Here is a 14,038-nt window from a genome sequence, read left to right on the forward strand (position 1 = left end):
ATCGGCGAATTTAATTACCTCACTAGTTATTCCCATCTCTAGGTCATTTATAAATACATTAAAAAGCAACGGACCCAGCACAGACCCCTGCGGGACCCCACTAACTACCCTCCTCCACTGAGAATACTGTCCACGCAATCCTACTCTCTGCTTCCTATCTTTCAACCAGTTCTTAATCCATAATAATACCCTACCTCCGATTCCATGACTCTGCAATTTCTTCAGGAGTCTTTCGTGCGGCACTTTGTCAAACGCCTTCTGAAAATCCAGATATACAATATCAACCGGCTCCCCATTGTCCACATGTTTGCTTACCCCCTCAAAAAAATGCATTAGATTGGTGAGGCAAGACTTCCCTTCACTAAATCCGTGCTGACTTTGTCTCATCAGTCCATGTTTTTGTATATGCTCTGCAATTTTATTCTTAATAATAGCCTCCACCATCTTGCCCGGCACTGACGTCAGACTCACCGGTCTATAATTTCCCGGATCTCCTCTGGAACCCTTCTTAAAAATCGGAGTAACATTGGCTACCCTCCAGTCTTCCGGTACTACACTCGATTTTAGGGACAGATTGCATATTTCTAACAGTAGCTCCGCAAGTTCATTTTTTAGTTCTATTAATACTCTGGGATGAATACCATCAGGTCCCGGTGATTTACTACTCTTCAGCTTGCTGAACTGACCCATTACATCCTCCAAGGTTACAGAGAATTCGTTTAGTTTCTCCGACTCCCCCGCTTCAAATATTCTTTCCGGCACCGGTGTCCCCCCCCAAATCCTCCTTGGTGAAGACCGAAGCAAAGAATTCATTTAATTTCTCCGCTACGGCTTTGTCCTCCCTGATCGCCCCTTTAACACCATTTTCGTCCAGTGGCCCAACCGACTCTTTGGCCGGTTTCCTGCTTTTAATGTATCTAAAAAAATTTTTACTATGTATTTTTGCTTCCAACGCTAATTTCTTCTCAAAGTCCTTTTTTGCCCTCCTTATCTCCGCTTTGCATTTGGCTTGGCATTCCTTATGATCTATCCTGTTACTTTCAGTTGGTTCTCTTCTCCACTTTCTGAAGGATTGTTTTTTGGCTCTAATGACTTCCTTTATCTTACTGTTTAGCCACGCCGGCTGACGTTTAGTCTTTTTTCCCTTTTTTCTAATACGTGGAATATATTTGTCCTGAACCTCCAGGATGGTGTTTTTAAACAGCATCCACGCCTGACGCAAGTTTTTAACTCTGCGAGCTGCTCCTTTCAGTCTTTTTTTCACCATTTTTCTCATTTTGTCGTAATCACCTTTTCTATAGTTAAACGCTAGCGTACTTGATTTCCTAGTTTCACTTCCTTCAATGCCAATATCAAAACCGATCATATTATGATCACTGTTGTCAAGCGGCCCTCGTACCGTTACCCCCTGCACTAGATCATGAGCACCACTAAGGACTAAGTCTAGTATTTTTCCTTCTCTTGTCGGCTCCTGAACTAGCTGTTCCATGAAGCTGTCCTTGATTTCATCAAGAAATCTTATGTCCCTTGCGTGTACAGATGTTACATTAACCCAGTCTATATGCGGGTAATTGAAATCCCCCATTATTATTGTGTTGCCCAGTTTGTTTGCGTCCCTGATTTCCTTTAACATTTCCGCATCCGTCTGTTCGTCCTGGCCAGGCGGACGGTAGTACACTCCTATCACTATCCTTTTCCCCTTTGCACATGGAATTTCAATCCACAGTGATTCCAAGGAGTGTTTTGTTTCCTGCAGAATTTTCAATCTATTTGATTCAAGGCTCTCGTTCTATTTGAATCTATTTGATTCAAGGCTCTGAGATGTTCAGTTGGTGTGAAGTACTGGGTCAAATAATGACTATCACCTTGCATGGTGCTTGCTGCATATCTCTTGTACTCTTCAAGTTGTCCAGAAATGAGATGTCCACACACGTTTGCTCATTTGGTTAGTGAGTTGTTTAAGGTTGTTGTTTTTCTTCAGAAGTTGGAGAACAAGTTCAGTGCCACGCAGACTGCTACAGTCTGTGTCCTCAAAATGGCAAGGACAAATCAAGATCAAGTATACATATGTAGTATTGCATAATACCTTATGCTATGAGTTTTCTTGTTGGGCAGACTGGCTGACTGTACAGGTCTGTCTGCTGTCATCTACTGTGTTGTTCTGGTGGTCACTGCTTTACCACCGATCCAATTTAATGTGACTCTATGCAAGTCACTTAACCCTCCATTGCCCCAGGTACAAATAAGTACCTATATATACTATGTAAACCGCTTTGACTGTAGTTGCAAAAACCACAGAAAGGTGGTATATCAAGTCCCATTTCCCTAATGTTGAGAGATTGTTCTCTGCTCTGAGAATAATTAGATCAGATTTGAGGATATCCACGAAGGAGGATCTGACTGCGGTGATTTTTTTTTTTCTGAGGACAAATTCTTTAAAGATTTATTAAAAACTTTCTTCAGTGTACTATTGGATTTCTCAGTTTGTGGACTTGAGCTGTATAAATTTAAAATAATGTAAAAGTTTTGATGGTAATCAAGAAGATGTAGGTTACGTTGTAAATTTTATAAATGTTTTTTTTCCTTCAATACCAGCTTTTCTGTGTAAGTTCATTTTTGCATGTTTATTAGTTTGAATTACTTATGAATAATTTTTTTTTGCTTGTTTATTGTTTTGAATTACTTAATAAAAAATTTAAGTGCGTAACAGAGTATTGCATATTTTATTTGACAGCGTTTTTTTGTTGAGGTTCTTTGTTCAATTTTTAAATAAATATAAGTTGAGGGGTATTAGTCCTAATTTTGTACATAAAGACATCCTATGTTTCTGTATTTAATCAAATTTCTCTTAGAATTACTATACATAGTCTGAGTCGGATAGTGTAGAAAAATAGAGGAGTTGGAGTTGGTCAAAGGTTTGGTGTACCATCTCCATACTGTGTTGGATCCAGCAGTTGCTGTAGGTCCCCGAAGACTTCTTTTTTGAAGTTCAGGTCGGCCTTTATGGGGGGACATCCTATACGATCTGGTCCATCTGGCTTCTTGCTCAGTGGCGGCGTTAAGGATCGCTGTTGGTTGTGACTTCTTCACTGGGTACAGATGCAGCTTCCAAGAAAATTTTGAGTCAGCTTACCTTTAGGTGGCTCTTTCTCTTTGGTGATGACTTGGAGAAGTTGATGTAGGATATGGGGGATGTGTGGCTCCTCATCTCCCTGAGCTGCAGCAAGGGTGCACAGCAATCCTCAGGCTGAAGGGGGTGGGTTACTTCAGGTCTGCTCGGTGCTCTTCGGCCAGGCAGGGCCTACCCATTGACTGTGCACCAGGTCCTTCATTGTTTCTGGTGGGAGGCAGGCTGTCTCTCTTCCACTACGAGTGGGTCCGCATTACTTCAGGTCAGTGGGATCTGGCGGAAGTCAAGAGTGGGTACTCTCTGAAGTTCGCCCATCTGGTTCTGGACTCCTTCATGACCTCCCTGCGGCTTGTCTCTAAAGCACCAGGCTATCATTATTACCCTTCAGCATCTCTGTGATATGAGATCGATGGAACCTGTTCCTCTGGCGGAGCACAGCCTGGATAGGTACTCCATCTGTTTTATGGTCCTGAAGAAAGGTGGACCTAAAAGGGGTCAACACAATTTCAGATGGAAGGTCTTCGCTTGGTTATCGCGTTGTTACAGCCAGGTGAGTTTTTGACTACCCTGGACCTCATGGAGTCTTATCTCCTCATTCCCATTGTGGTTCATCACAGAAGATATCTACACTTCTGTATGCTGGGGTTGCATTTTCAGTTTTGGGCCTTGCTTTTTGGCCTGGCTATGTTGCCACACACACTGTCCAAAGTGATGCTGCTGGTGGCGGCTGTGCATATTGGGTACCAGGGAGTTTGGGTTTACCTGGATGCCTGGCTGAATGGATTCAGTGGTGGAGGACAGTCAGGCCAGTGCTCATTTCATCTCTCTTGGAGTCTCTGGTCTGGGTTGTGAATCGATCCAAGAGCCATCTTGCACCATCTCAGGTTCTGGACTACCTGGGAGTCCACTTCAACATGAGCCAAGAGATGGGTTTCCTTCCAGAGGAGCAGGCAGAGGTGCTGCAGGTGCATGGACGCAAGTTGTTCGAGCTTCCACAGCCTAGAACTCTTTGCAACTCCTGGTGGTGGCATAGGCAAGGGTTCACATGTGCCCTCTCCTGTTGTCCCAGTGGGTGCTGGTCTCTTAGGACTTCCATCATTTTCTTCCACTCACACCCAGGGCGAGGATGAGTCTGTCTTGGTGGCACAGTCCGATGAACCTTTCAAGAGGGGTTCTTCTGGATCCTCCTCAGTGGGTGCTGGTCACTATGGATGTGAGTATCCTCGGTTGGGGAGCTCACTGTCTTGGGCATATGGCACAGGGCACATGGTCAAGCCAGGAGGCATCCTGGTCCATCAACTGCCTGGAGACCTGGGAAGTTCATCTTGCTCTGTAGGAGTTTCAGTTGCTCTTGAAAGGGAATGTGGTCAGAGTGATGTCAGATAATGCTACCATGGTGGCGTATATCAACAAGCAGGGTGGAACCAGGAGTCTGGCAATGGCCCTGGAGGTGGCAAATCTGTCGGTGGATGGAGACGCATCTGCAGGTTCTCTTAGCAGTCCATATTGTGGGCGATCACAATGTGCAGGTGGACTTTCCCAGTCGCTCTCTCCTGGATCTGGGAGAGTGAAAGCTGGGGCTTCAGGCCTTTCCAGTTCATTGTGGACCACTGGGGGAGTCCTCAGTTTGACTTGATGGCGTTCAGAGCCAGTATGAAGACGGAGAGCTTTTTCAGTTGCTGGAGTACCTGCTTCTCAGGGGATAAATGTCCTGGTACAGCGTTGGCCGGTAGTGGAGCCTCTCTATATCCTTCCTCCATGGCCTCTCATTAGCTTCTTGTCGCTCAGGATTGCATGTCATCCTTATGTGGTCTTGCTGGTGGCATCAGATTGGCCTTACAGACCTTGGTATGCAGATGTCCGGTGTCTGCTAGTGGAGGATCTGCTTTCGCTGCCCAAGGGTCGGGGTCTGCTTCAGCAAGGGCTGGTAGAGATGAAAGATCCAGATCCATTTTGGTTTACAGTATGGCCATTGAGAGGCGACAATTAGAGAAGCACAGGTTTTGCCCTGCAGTGACGTCTACCCTGCTTAACTCCAGGAAGCCCTCTACTTCCCTGGCTAATGTTGGGATCTGGCATGTGCTTATATCCTGATATGTGGGGAACAGTTTCTATCTCCCTGCAGCAGGGCCTGAAACAGGAGCTGGCCATGAGCTCCCTGAGGGTCCAGGTGGCTGCGTTGTCCAGCTTTCAGGGAAAGGTGAAGGGCATCTCTCTGGCTTTGCATAGAGAGGTACCTTGGTTTCTGAAGGGGGCAGCATATTTGCACCCCTCCCCCTTGTCCTTCCTTTTCTTCTTGGGACCTCAATCTGGTCTTCTGGGAACTGTCCAAGGCTCCATTCGAGTCCCTGCGCTTGGCTTCCATCAAAAATGTTACCCTCAAGATGGCATTTTTGGTGGCCATCACCTCTGCTAGGAGGGTTTCAGAATTGCAGGCCCTCTTATGTTGAGATCCCTATATTTCTTTCCAGGAGGATTCGGTTTCCTTGCACATGGTACCATTCTTTCTTCCGTGGGTGCTGTCTCTTTTCCATGTGAACCGGGAAGATTTTTTGCCCTTTAGGGTGCAGGGATCATCGCAAGAGAATTGAAGACTTCACAAGCTGGAAGTCTGGAGAATGCTGCTCTGGTATCTCAAGGAGATGAACAAGTTTCATCTCTTGGACCACCTCTTTGTAGTTTTCCATGGCCCTCGGAAGGACTAGGCGGCCTCAAAGGCCTCCATTGCAAGGTGAATTTAGGTGGCTATTGAGTCCGCTTACATCAGCAAAAATTGACGCCACAGAGGCTCAAAGCCCATGCTATTAGGGCTCAGGCTGCTTCCTGGGAGGAGGCCTGGGTGGTATCCCCTGAGGAGATCGGCAGGGCAGTGACTTTGTCGCAGCTTCATTCCTTTTGTTAAGCACTGGATATGCTGACCAGAGCCCGCTCGGACTTTGGCAGAGCTGTCATTTGGAGGGCCTCATCTTCCCCCACTCAGCAGATCTGATTTGGTACATTTGATTGGTTCAGAACAGTGGAGCTGATGCTCAGAAAGTAGTGACATTGTTCTGAAGTCCTGCCCTTGGTAGATCTCGGCCCTGGGTTCTGGGTGTGCTGTCTGCTTCCTTTTCAGTGCTTAAAAAAAAAAAAAGAAAAGAAAAAGATTGGCAGCCATAGAGGTTCCTATGATATGGCTATATCCTGGTATATGCAGGGTAACGATTATCACTCTGTGATATTTTGCTCTGTTGATTATCATTGCAGCTGCAGTGGTTAATGGGGCATGGGTGCGTTACAAGGACACTGCTGCTTGGGCAGATGCATACTGGATTGTTCCATGGAGCACTTCTGGTTATGCTGTTTATGTCACTGGCAGAGTTCAGTTTTCTCTACCTCCACCTGCTGGTAAGAAGGAATAGCACCCATTAGTTCAGAACAGTGTTACTGACTAAAGAAAAGAAAATGATCAGATAAGACATAATTTCTCCATCTGTATTGTGCAGATTAGTGTCTATATGCTGATATCCAGTTTTCTACCTGTATAAGATTGGAGGAGAATCCTTGATTCTGCCTTTTCTTTCTGTCCACAAATGGAAGGGGTCTTTTTTTTCTTTTTAATGTTACATATGTTGCAATGACTTAAACAGTTTTTTTTTAATTCTAGACTTTTAAAGCTTGTGCAGGATGCAGTTGCAGTTGCCTGATTCTGATTTGAACATACCTCACATTGACTGCCAATTGTTTGGCAGGTTAATTCAAGATTCTCACTTTAATCTATAAAACTTTGAGTGACTATAAATTAATCTATAAAACTTTGAGTGATGAAACACTAATGGGCCATTTGTGCAGTGCTAAACATGTAATATCTTTTTTACCAGCTTAGATGTGTAAGACAAAATCTACTTGATATTGCTTCAGAGCAGCAACTGCATTTGTGAGACACAGGCAAAATCTTTTGCTGTTTGAGACCTGCCCTTGTGGAATGTACTTTCTCCAGTCCTGAAGCTGAATCTGTAGAAAACATCTAAAAGCCTTGATGTTTAGACAAGCCTTTGAATGGTTGAACTTAAAACAAGGCTCTGCTGGATTCGTGCAGATAATGGCTGTTTGTATGTGCTTCTGGATTGTCTGCATTTAAGGGCGGGATTAAGTATAATTTAGGCAGGCTTTATTTATTTATTTTTGCTGCTGAAGATGTTGTGATTATATTTGTAATTATGTTGCTCTGATTTTTGTTTGTTTGTTATGCATATTAGTTGAGAACTCCTTGTAGATCAGGTTAGAAATATATTTTTTAATAAAAATAAAACTGCCTCGTTGATTATTTTACTTTAAAAACTATGGAGGTTTCTCTGACTGCAACTGGAGAAAATTTCAAATTTATTCCAAAATCATGGCCTATATTAGAGAATGGCAAGAAGGAAGTTACTGCTGAAGATAGTTATATGATATATGGCACAGCAATTGCTAGGAAACACTTAAGAAAAAACTGCATGCATGTGGGAGAAGGGTTTTGTGATTTGAGACCAATGTGAAACTTTTTGGTGGTGTTGGTAAGCAATGTGTGTGGTGGGAAACAAAACAAAGCACATTGCCCATCTAACACTATCCCTAACATAAAGCATAGTGGTATAAAACTGTTAATTAAAAAAAAAAACACTAGCCCGTGCTAAACTTTTAACAATTGTTTATTAATATATTGATATGAGGGCATACAAGTCTTAATGTGGAAAAATGACAAAGCAGATCGATATAAGACAAACAATAGCGCTATCGGAGTGAAGAGAGTGTTTGAACGGCGTTCATTTTTTTGTTTATTGCATTTGTATCCCACATTTTCCCACCTATTTGCAGACTCAATGTGGCTTACAGATATCTGTTATGGCATTGCCATTCCAGGGAGTCAGATACAATTGGTGTTGTAAAGAGAATGAGAATGGGAAAGAAGTTTTAAGAGAATCGGTATTGAGAGATGATTTTCAGACTAATGAGGATTGACGTGGTAGTGAGGTTAAGCTATGGGTCATCTTTGTAGGCTTTGTTGAAGAGATACGTCTTCAGGGATTTACGAAAGTTAGGTAGGTCCTCGATTGTTTTCAGGTCAGCTGGTAGTGCGTTCCATAACTGCGTGCTCATGTAAGAGAAGGAGGTCGCATAAGCTTGTATTTTAGTCCTTTACAGCTGGGGAAGTGTAGATTCAGAAATTTTCGGGATGATCTTTTGGCATTTCTGGGGGGGTAGGTCCACAAGGTTTAGCATGTAAGTTGGGGCGTCTCCGTGGATGATTTTGTGTACAATCATGCAGATCTTGAACGCGGTACGTTCCTTAAGTGGGAGCCAATGAAGTTTCTCTCTTAAGGATTTTGCACTTTCAAATTTTGGTTTTCCAAATATGAGTCTGGCGGCGGTATTCTGGGCTGTTTGGAGTTTCTTGATGGTTTGTTCTTTGCAGCCAGCGTACAGTGTGTTGCAGTAGTCCAGGTGACTTAATACCATTGACTGTATCAGGATCTGGAAGATGGATCTAGGGAAGAAGGGTTTTACTCTTTTGAGTTTCCACATGAAGTGGAACATTTTTTTCATTGTGTTCTTCACATGGGTTTCGAGTATGAGGTTTCGATCAATGGTAACTCCAAGAATTTTCAGATTATTTGAGATGGGAAGAGAAAGGTTTGGTGTAGTTATAGTGGTGAGGTGAGTACAAGACATTGTGTTTTTTCTGCATTAAGTTTTAACTGGAATGCATCCGCCCAGGAGTGCATGATTTGGAGGCTTTGGTTGATCTCGTTGGAGATTTCATTTAGGTCATGTTTAAACGGGATGTAAATCGTGACATCATCTACATATATGTAGGGGTTAAGGTTTTGATTAGCTAGTAGTTTAGCTAAGGGTATCATCATCAGGTTGAAGAGGGTTGGTGAGAGGGGGGATCCTTGGGGGACTCCACATTTGGGTGTCCATGGGGCTGATATTTCTGCGTTCGTTTTTACTTGGTATGATCTTGTAGTCAGGAATCCTTTGAACCAACTAAGAACTTTACCGACTCCGAAGTATTCTAGTATATGTAATAGTATTCCATGATTGACCATGTCAAAAGCACTAGACATGTCGCATTGTAGGAGGAGTATGTTGTTTCCAGTTGGGATTGTTTGCTTAAATGAATTTATTACAGACACTAGTACAGTTTCCGTGCTGTGGTTCGACCAAAATCCTGATTGAGACTCGTGCAGAATTGAGTGTCTCTCTGGATAGTCGGTGAGTTGCTTCGTCACTATACCCTCCATGATTTTAGTTATGAGTGGAATAGATGCTACTGGGCGATAGTTGGTTAGGTCCATTGTATTTTTCTTAGCGTCTTTAGGTAGAGGGGTAAGTAGAATGTTTCCTTTATCCTTGGGGAATAGGCCATTTTATAGCATATAGTTTAGGTGATTCGTGAGGTCTGTTGTGAGTTGTTGAGGGTCGGATCTAACGAGGCTGGTAGGGCACTCCTTTTCGTTTATTCAATTGAGCTGTTTTTTTTCAATATATTTTAGAAGACCAATGGTTGCAGTTTTCAGCAATACATATTCACCATATTTTGGCAGTAAAAGATCATTGTGTAGCCCCTGAAGCAGCCCTGTTGGGCGAAACACGGCCTGTGTCGGGCTGATCTGTACATTAGATTTACAATAATAAATATCGATCTGCTTTGTCATTTTTCCACCTTGGAGTTTGCAGATCATCGCCCGTTTATACAAGCCTTAATAGCAGACAAGGTATGTTCTAACTTCTAGACATAGGCCAGCTCCTTATATAGGGAATTTGGTATCTTGAACACAAAAAAATCAAACAAATACATAAAAAGATTCATTATCACAGGATTATAATTTATTTTTACTAATAACTATATACATATGATTTATAGCCTCTGGGATAGACTCCTTCACCCCTTTCACATCAGATTACCCATTATATATTGGAGTTATAAATTGTTCACAAGTCAAGATACATATTACTTACAATGTTTTCCTTTCCTAAAGGTCTCTATGTCAAATAACAATATATGCTGCTAGTCATGTTTATGATGGTGAGATAACGCACATTCAGGAAAGGGTCATTTCCTTGTCATCAAGCAGATGAAGCCATTATGTATGGATTGTGTCCATCAAGCAGCAGGGGGAGATAGAGAGCACTCAACTTTTCACAGTGCCTCATGGCCAGCTAGCTCCACTGCGTCTTCAGTATTCTCTATCTCCCCAAGCAGGGTAGAATGGGGCAAGCCAGTGATGGATCTTATGGCGACCAGTTCCAATGCCAAAGTCCCGTGCTTCTTCAGCAAACGGAGGGATCCTCGCTCTGCCGGGTTGGATGCCTTGGCTCAACGCTGGCCCCTGGGCTTGCTGTATGTCTTCCCTCTGTGGCCCTTGATAGGGCGAGTGCTCCTGCGGATTCAGCTGCATCCAGGAGAAGTGGTGCTCATCGCCCTGGATTGGCCCAGGAGGCCTTGGTATGCGGACCTCCGACAGATGCTGTTGGAGGCGCCATTTCCGTTACCTCTGGTTCCGCACCTGTTGTCACAGGGTCTGGTGGCCATGGAGGACGCCTGCTGCTTTGGTCTTATGGCATGGCGATTGAGAGGGCACAATTGAGAGACAAAAGCTACTCAAATAAGGTAATTTCCACTCTCCTGCAGGCCCGTAAGCACTCCACTTCCGTGGCTTATGCCAGGATTTGGCGCCATTTTGAAGTCTGGTGTGTTTCAAGAGCGCTTTCTCCGTTGCGGGCTCCTGTCTCGACGATTCTGGACTTTTTGCAGGATGGTGTACACAAAGGCTTGGCCTATAATTCCCTGCGGGTGCAAGTGGCAGCATTGGCCTCCCTGCGTGGCAAGGTTGAAGGCGTGTCCTTAGCTGCTCATCCAGATGTGGCACGGTTTCTTAGAGGGGTGCCTCGGCTCCGTCCTCCCATTCGGGCACCTTGTCCAGCTTGGAACCTGGGGTTAGTATTGAAGGCCCTTCAGGGGGCTCCCTTTGAACCGCTTCGGCGTGCTTCAGAGAAAGATTTGACACTGAAGGCTGTCTTTTTAGTGGCCATTACTTCGGCGAGACGGGTGTCAGAGCTCCAGGTGCTGTCCTGTGGAGACCCTTTTCTGCAATTCTCAGAATCAGGGGTCACGGTCCGGACCGTGCCTTCTTTCATGCCTATGGTGGTTTCAGCGTTTCACCTAAACCAGCCTGTTTTTCTTCCCTCCTTTGTTGAGGTGGAGTTTCCAGATTCATTTGGGCAGTTGCACCTTTTGGATGTGCGCAGGACTCTGTTGCAGTATCTGCGAATTACGAATTACCTCTGGAGGCATATTTTCAAAGCACTTAGCCTTCCAAAGTTCCATAGAAACCTATTGAACTTTGGAAGGCTAAGTGCTTTGAAAATATGCCTCTTCATCATCTTTTTGTGCTGTTTGCAGGTCCTCGCAGAGGGTCTTCAGCATCTAAAGCCACTATTGCCGTTGGCTCAAAGAAGCTATCTTTTCAGCATATCTGCTGTCTGGCCAGGCTCCGCCTGAAGCCTTTAAGGCACATTCCACAAGAGCGATTTCCTCTTCCTGGGCGGAAACTGGAGCACTATCTCTTCATGAGATTTGCAGTGCTGCAACATGGGCTTCTAAGCTCTCTTTTGCCCGACATTACAGGCTGGATGTGGCTGCCAGGAGGGATGCGCGTTTTGGAGCACAGGTGCTAGCGCGTGGTGTGGCTTGTTCCCACCCTATTTAGGGATTGCTTTGTTACATCCCATACGTAATGGCTTCATCTGCTTGATGACAAGGAAGGGAAAATTAGGTTCTTACCATGATAATTTTCTTTCCTTTAGTCATAGCAGATGAAGCCATGAGCCCTCCCTGTATGATTGTCTGTATTACAGTGATTCTGATTTTAGGTGCTGTTCTTGTTTCCTGAAGTTATATTCCTTCCTTGGGGAGTCGGAAAACAGTCTTCAGGATTCTTGTTACAGTTATAGGAGGATGAGTTCATTCCCTCCAGTTCATGTTTTGGGAGGATGAGTTTATTCCCTCCAGGAGGATGCAAGTATTCCCTCCGTTTATACAAAGTGGAGGACGAGTTTATTCCCTCCAGGAGGATGAGTTTATTCCCTCCTTTTTTGAGTTCATGCCCTTGTTAAGGGGCCATCGTTCGCTGTGAGGAAAGTTCATGTTATTCCCATTGCGGTTTGCCATACTGCTTTGGAAGCTTCAAATACTGAAGAGGCAGTGGAGCTAGCTGGCCATGAGGCACTGTGAAAAATTGAGTGCTCTCTATCTCCCCCTGCTGGTTGATGGACACAACCCATACGTAATGGCTTCATCTGCTATGGCTAAAGGAAAGAAAATTATCATGGTAAGAACCTAATTTTCCCATATAGGTTAGTTAGTGGCTCATTCTAGTCTAATAACTGGAGCTATATTAAGTACATTTCTGAGGTAGAATTTTTTTCTATAGTCTTCCCCCCTCTAGTCCGTACTCTTGCTGAAGAGTTATGGACCCAGTAAATTTGCCAACCTCAAATTCAGCATCAACAGCTAGTTCTGGTAATATCATATTAGCTAACTGCACTGGGGTGTCATTGGAGATATTGTGGCTAGGACACTGGCATAAAACACAAAGGATAATAATTCAAATTATGACCACCTGTATTTGAACTATTTTCTTTTCCTGCGTTTTCTTATATAACGGGCAAATACATTTAAGATTTCATCCTGTCAAGGGCTTACCACTCCACAGGTAATCAATAAATAGAACCTTCACTTATTCAGGAAAGGACTCTGTCCTTAAGTTCACCTAAGAAAGACTTTGCCAAGTGCAGGCTGGGTTTTCTTCAGACATCTTCAACCGTTCCCATATATAGAAGTATTGAGAATTTGGGTTACCATGCTGTAATCCGTCATGCTTTAAAGTTCAGCGTTCCAAAAGCACCCTTAGACATACTGGTAGGCTCTTGGAAAACAGGAGGCATAGGGCTCCCAGATATTAAAAAATACAACCAAGCGTGTTTGTTGAGGCATCTGGGGGACTGGTTTTATTAGATAAACAAGACTTCACCCCGTGGAAATTGGAACAGGTTTTTTTCTTGCCATTTCACCCACATTATTTACTTCACGAGGCAAAGAATAAATTGCCAAATAAATTTAAGGGAAGCTTGTTATTGGAACCAGTGCGGGCGATCTGGCGAGATCTTAACAGCTATTGGGGGCTGGAAGGGGATATATCGGATATATTGCCGCTACAAGGTAACCCAAACTTCTCACCTGGGTCAGAAAACAGGGTGTTTCGAAGGTGGGCCTCACAGGGGATTACGAGGTTGGAACACGTATTGGGGACCAGAGGAGGTCTGTTAAATTTGGGCGCACTGGGGTTTGGTTTCACTATTAGCCACACATTCACTCATCAGCAATTAGCTCATTATATTAGATCCCTAAATATTGAAAAGCTTACTAGTGGACATGGGAAGAAAATCAGGGAATTTTTCAAGACAGTACCTGGGGAGCGGCTCACAATATCGGAACTGCTCAAGGCTCTATGGGCGATGGGTCCACAGAAAAAGACTGAAGCAATTACCGCACGTTGGGCACGAGATATGCAGAAGCCCAGCTTAGCGCTGGATTATAGAAAGTTGGCATCTCGTATAAGATCTCGATCAATGCGACACTACGGGAATGTCAATATCGAATCTTACATCGAGCATACATGACTAAACTACAGGTATTTAAGATGGGGGGAGTGCCGGACCCACTATGTTCTAAGTGCCGGCAACGAGAAAGTACACTTTATCATTGCCTGTGGGAATGCCCCGGGGTGCAAAGGTTCTGGCACAACATAATACAATATTTGGAGGGCTTAGTGGGATCTCGGATGAATTATTCCTTTATGGGGATTATCCTTGATAAACACG

General features: G+C 44.1%; 1 protein-coding gene across 2 annotated transcripts in view; it reads left to right on the forward strand.

Annotated features, from left to right (window-relative positions):
• Positions 1-14,038, forward strand: part of WWP1 (WW domain containing E3 ubiquitin protein ligase 1) — a 258,360-nt gene that overhangs the window by 9,574 nt on the left and 234,748 nt on the right. The window lies entirely within an intron of this gene.

Source organism: Microcaecilia unicolor, chromosome 1 (genome assembly GCF_901765095.1).
Source record: "Microcaecilia unicolor chromosome 1, aMicUni1.1, whole genome shotgun sequence".
NCBI classification, from domain to species: domain Eukaryota; kingdom Metazoa; phylum Chordata; class Amphibia; order Gymnophiona; family Siphonopidae; genus Microcaecilia; species Microcaecilia unicolor.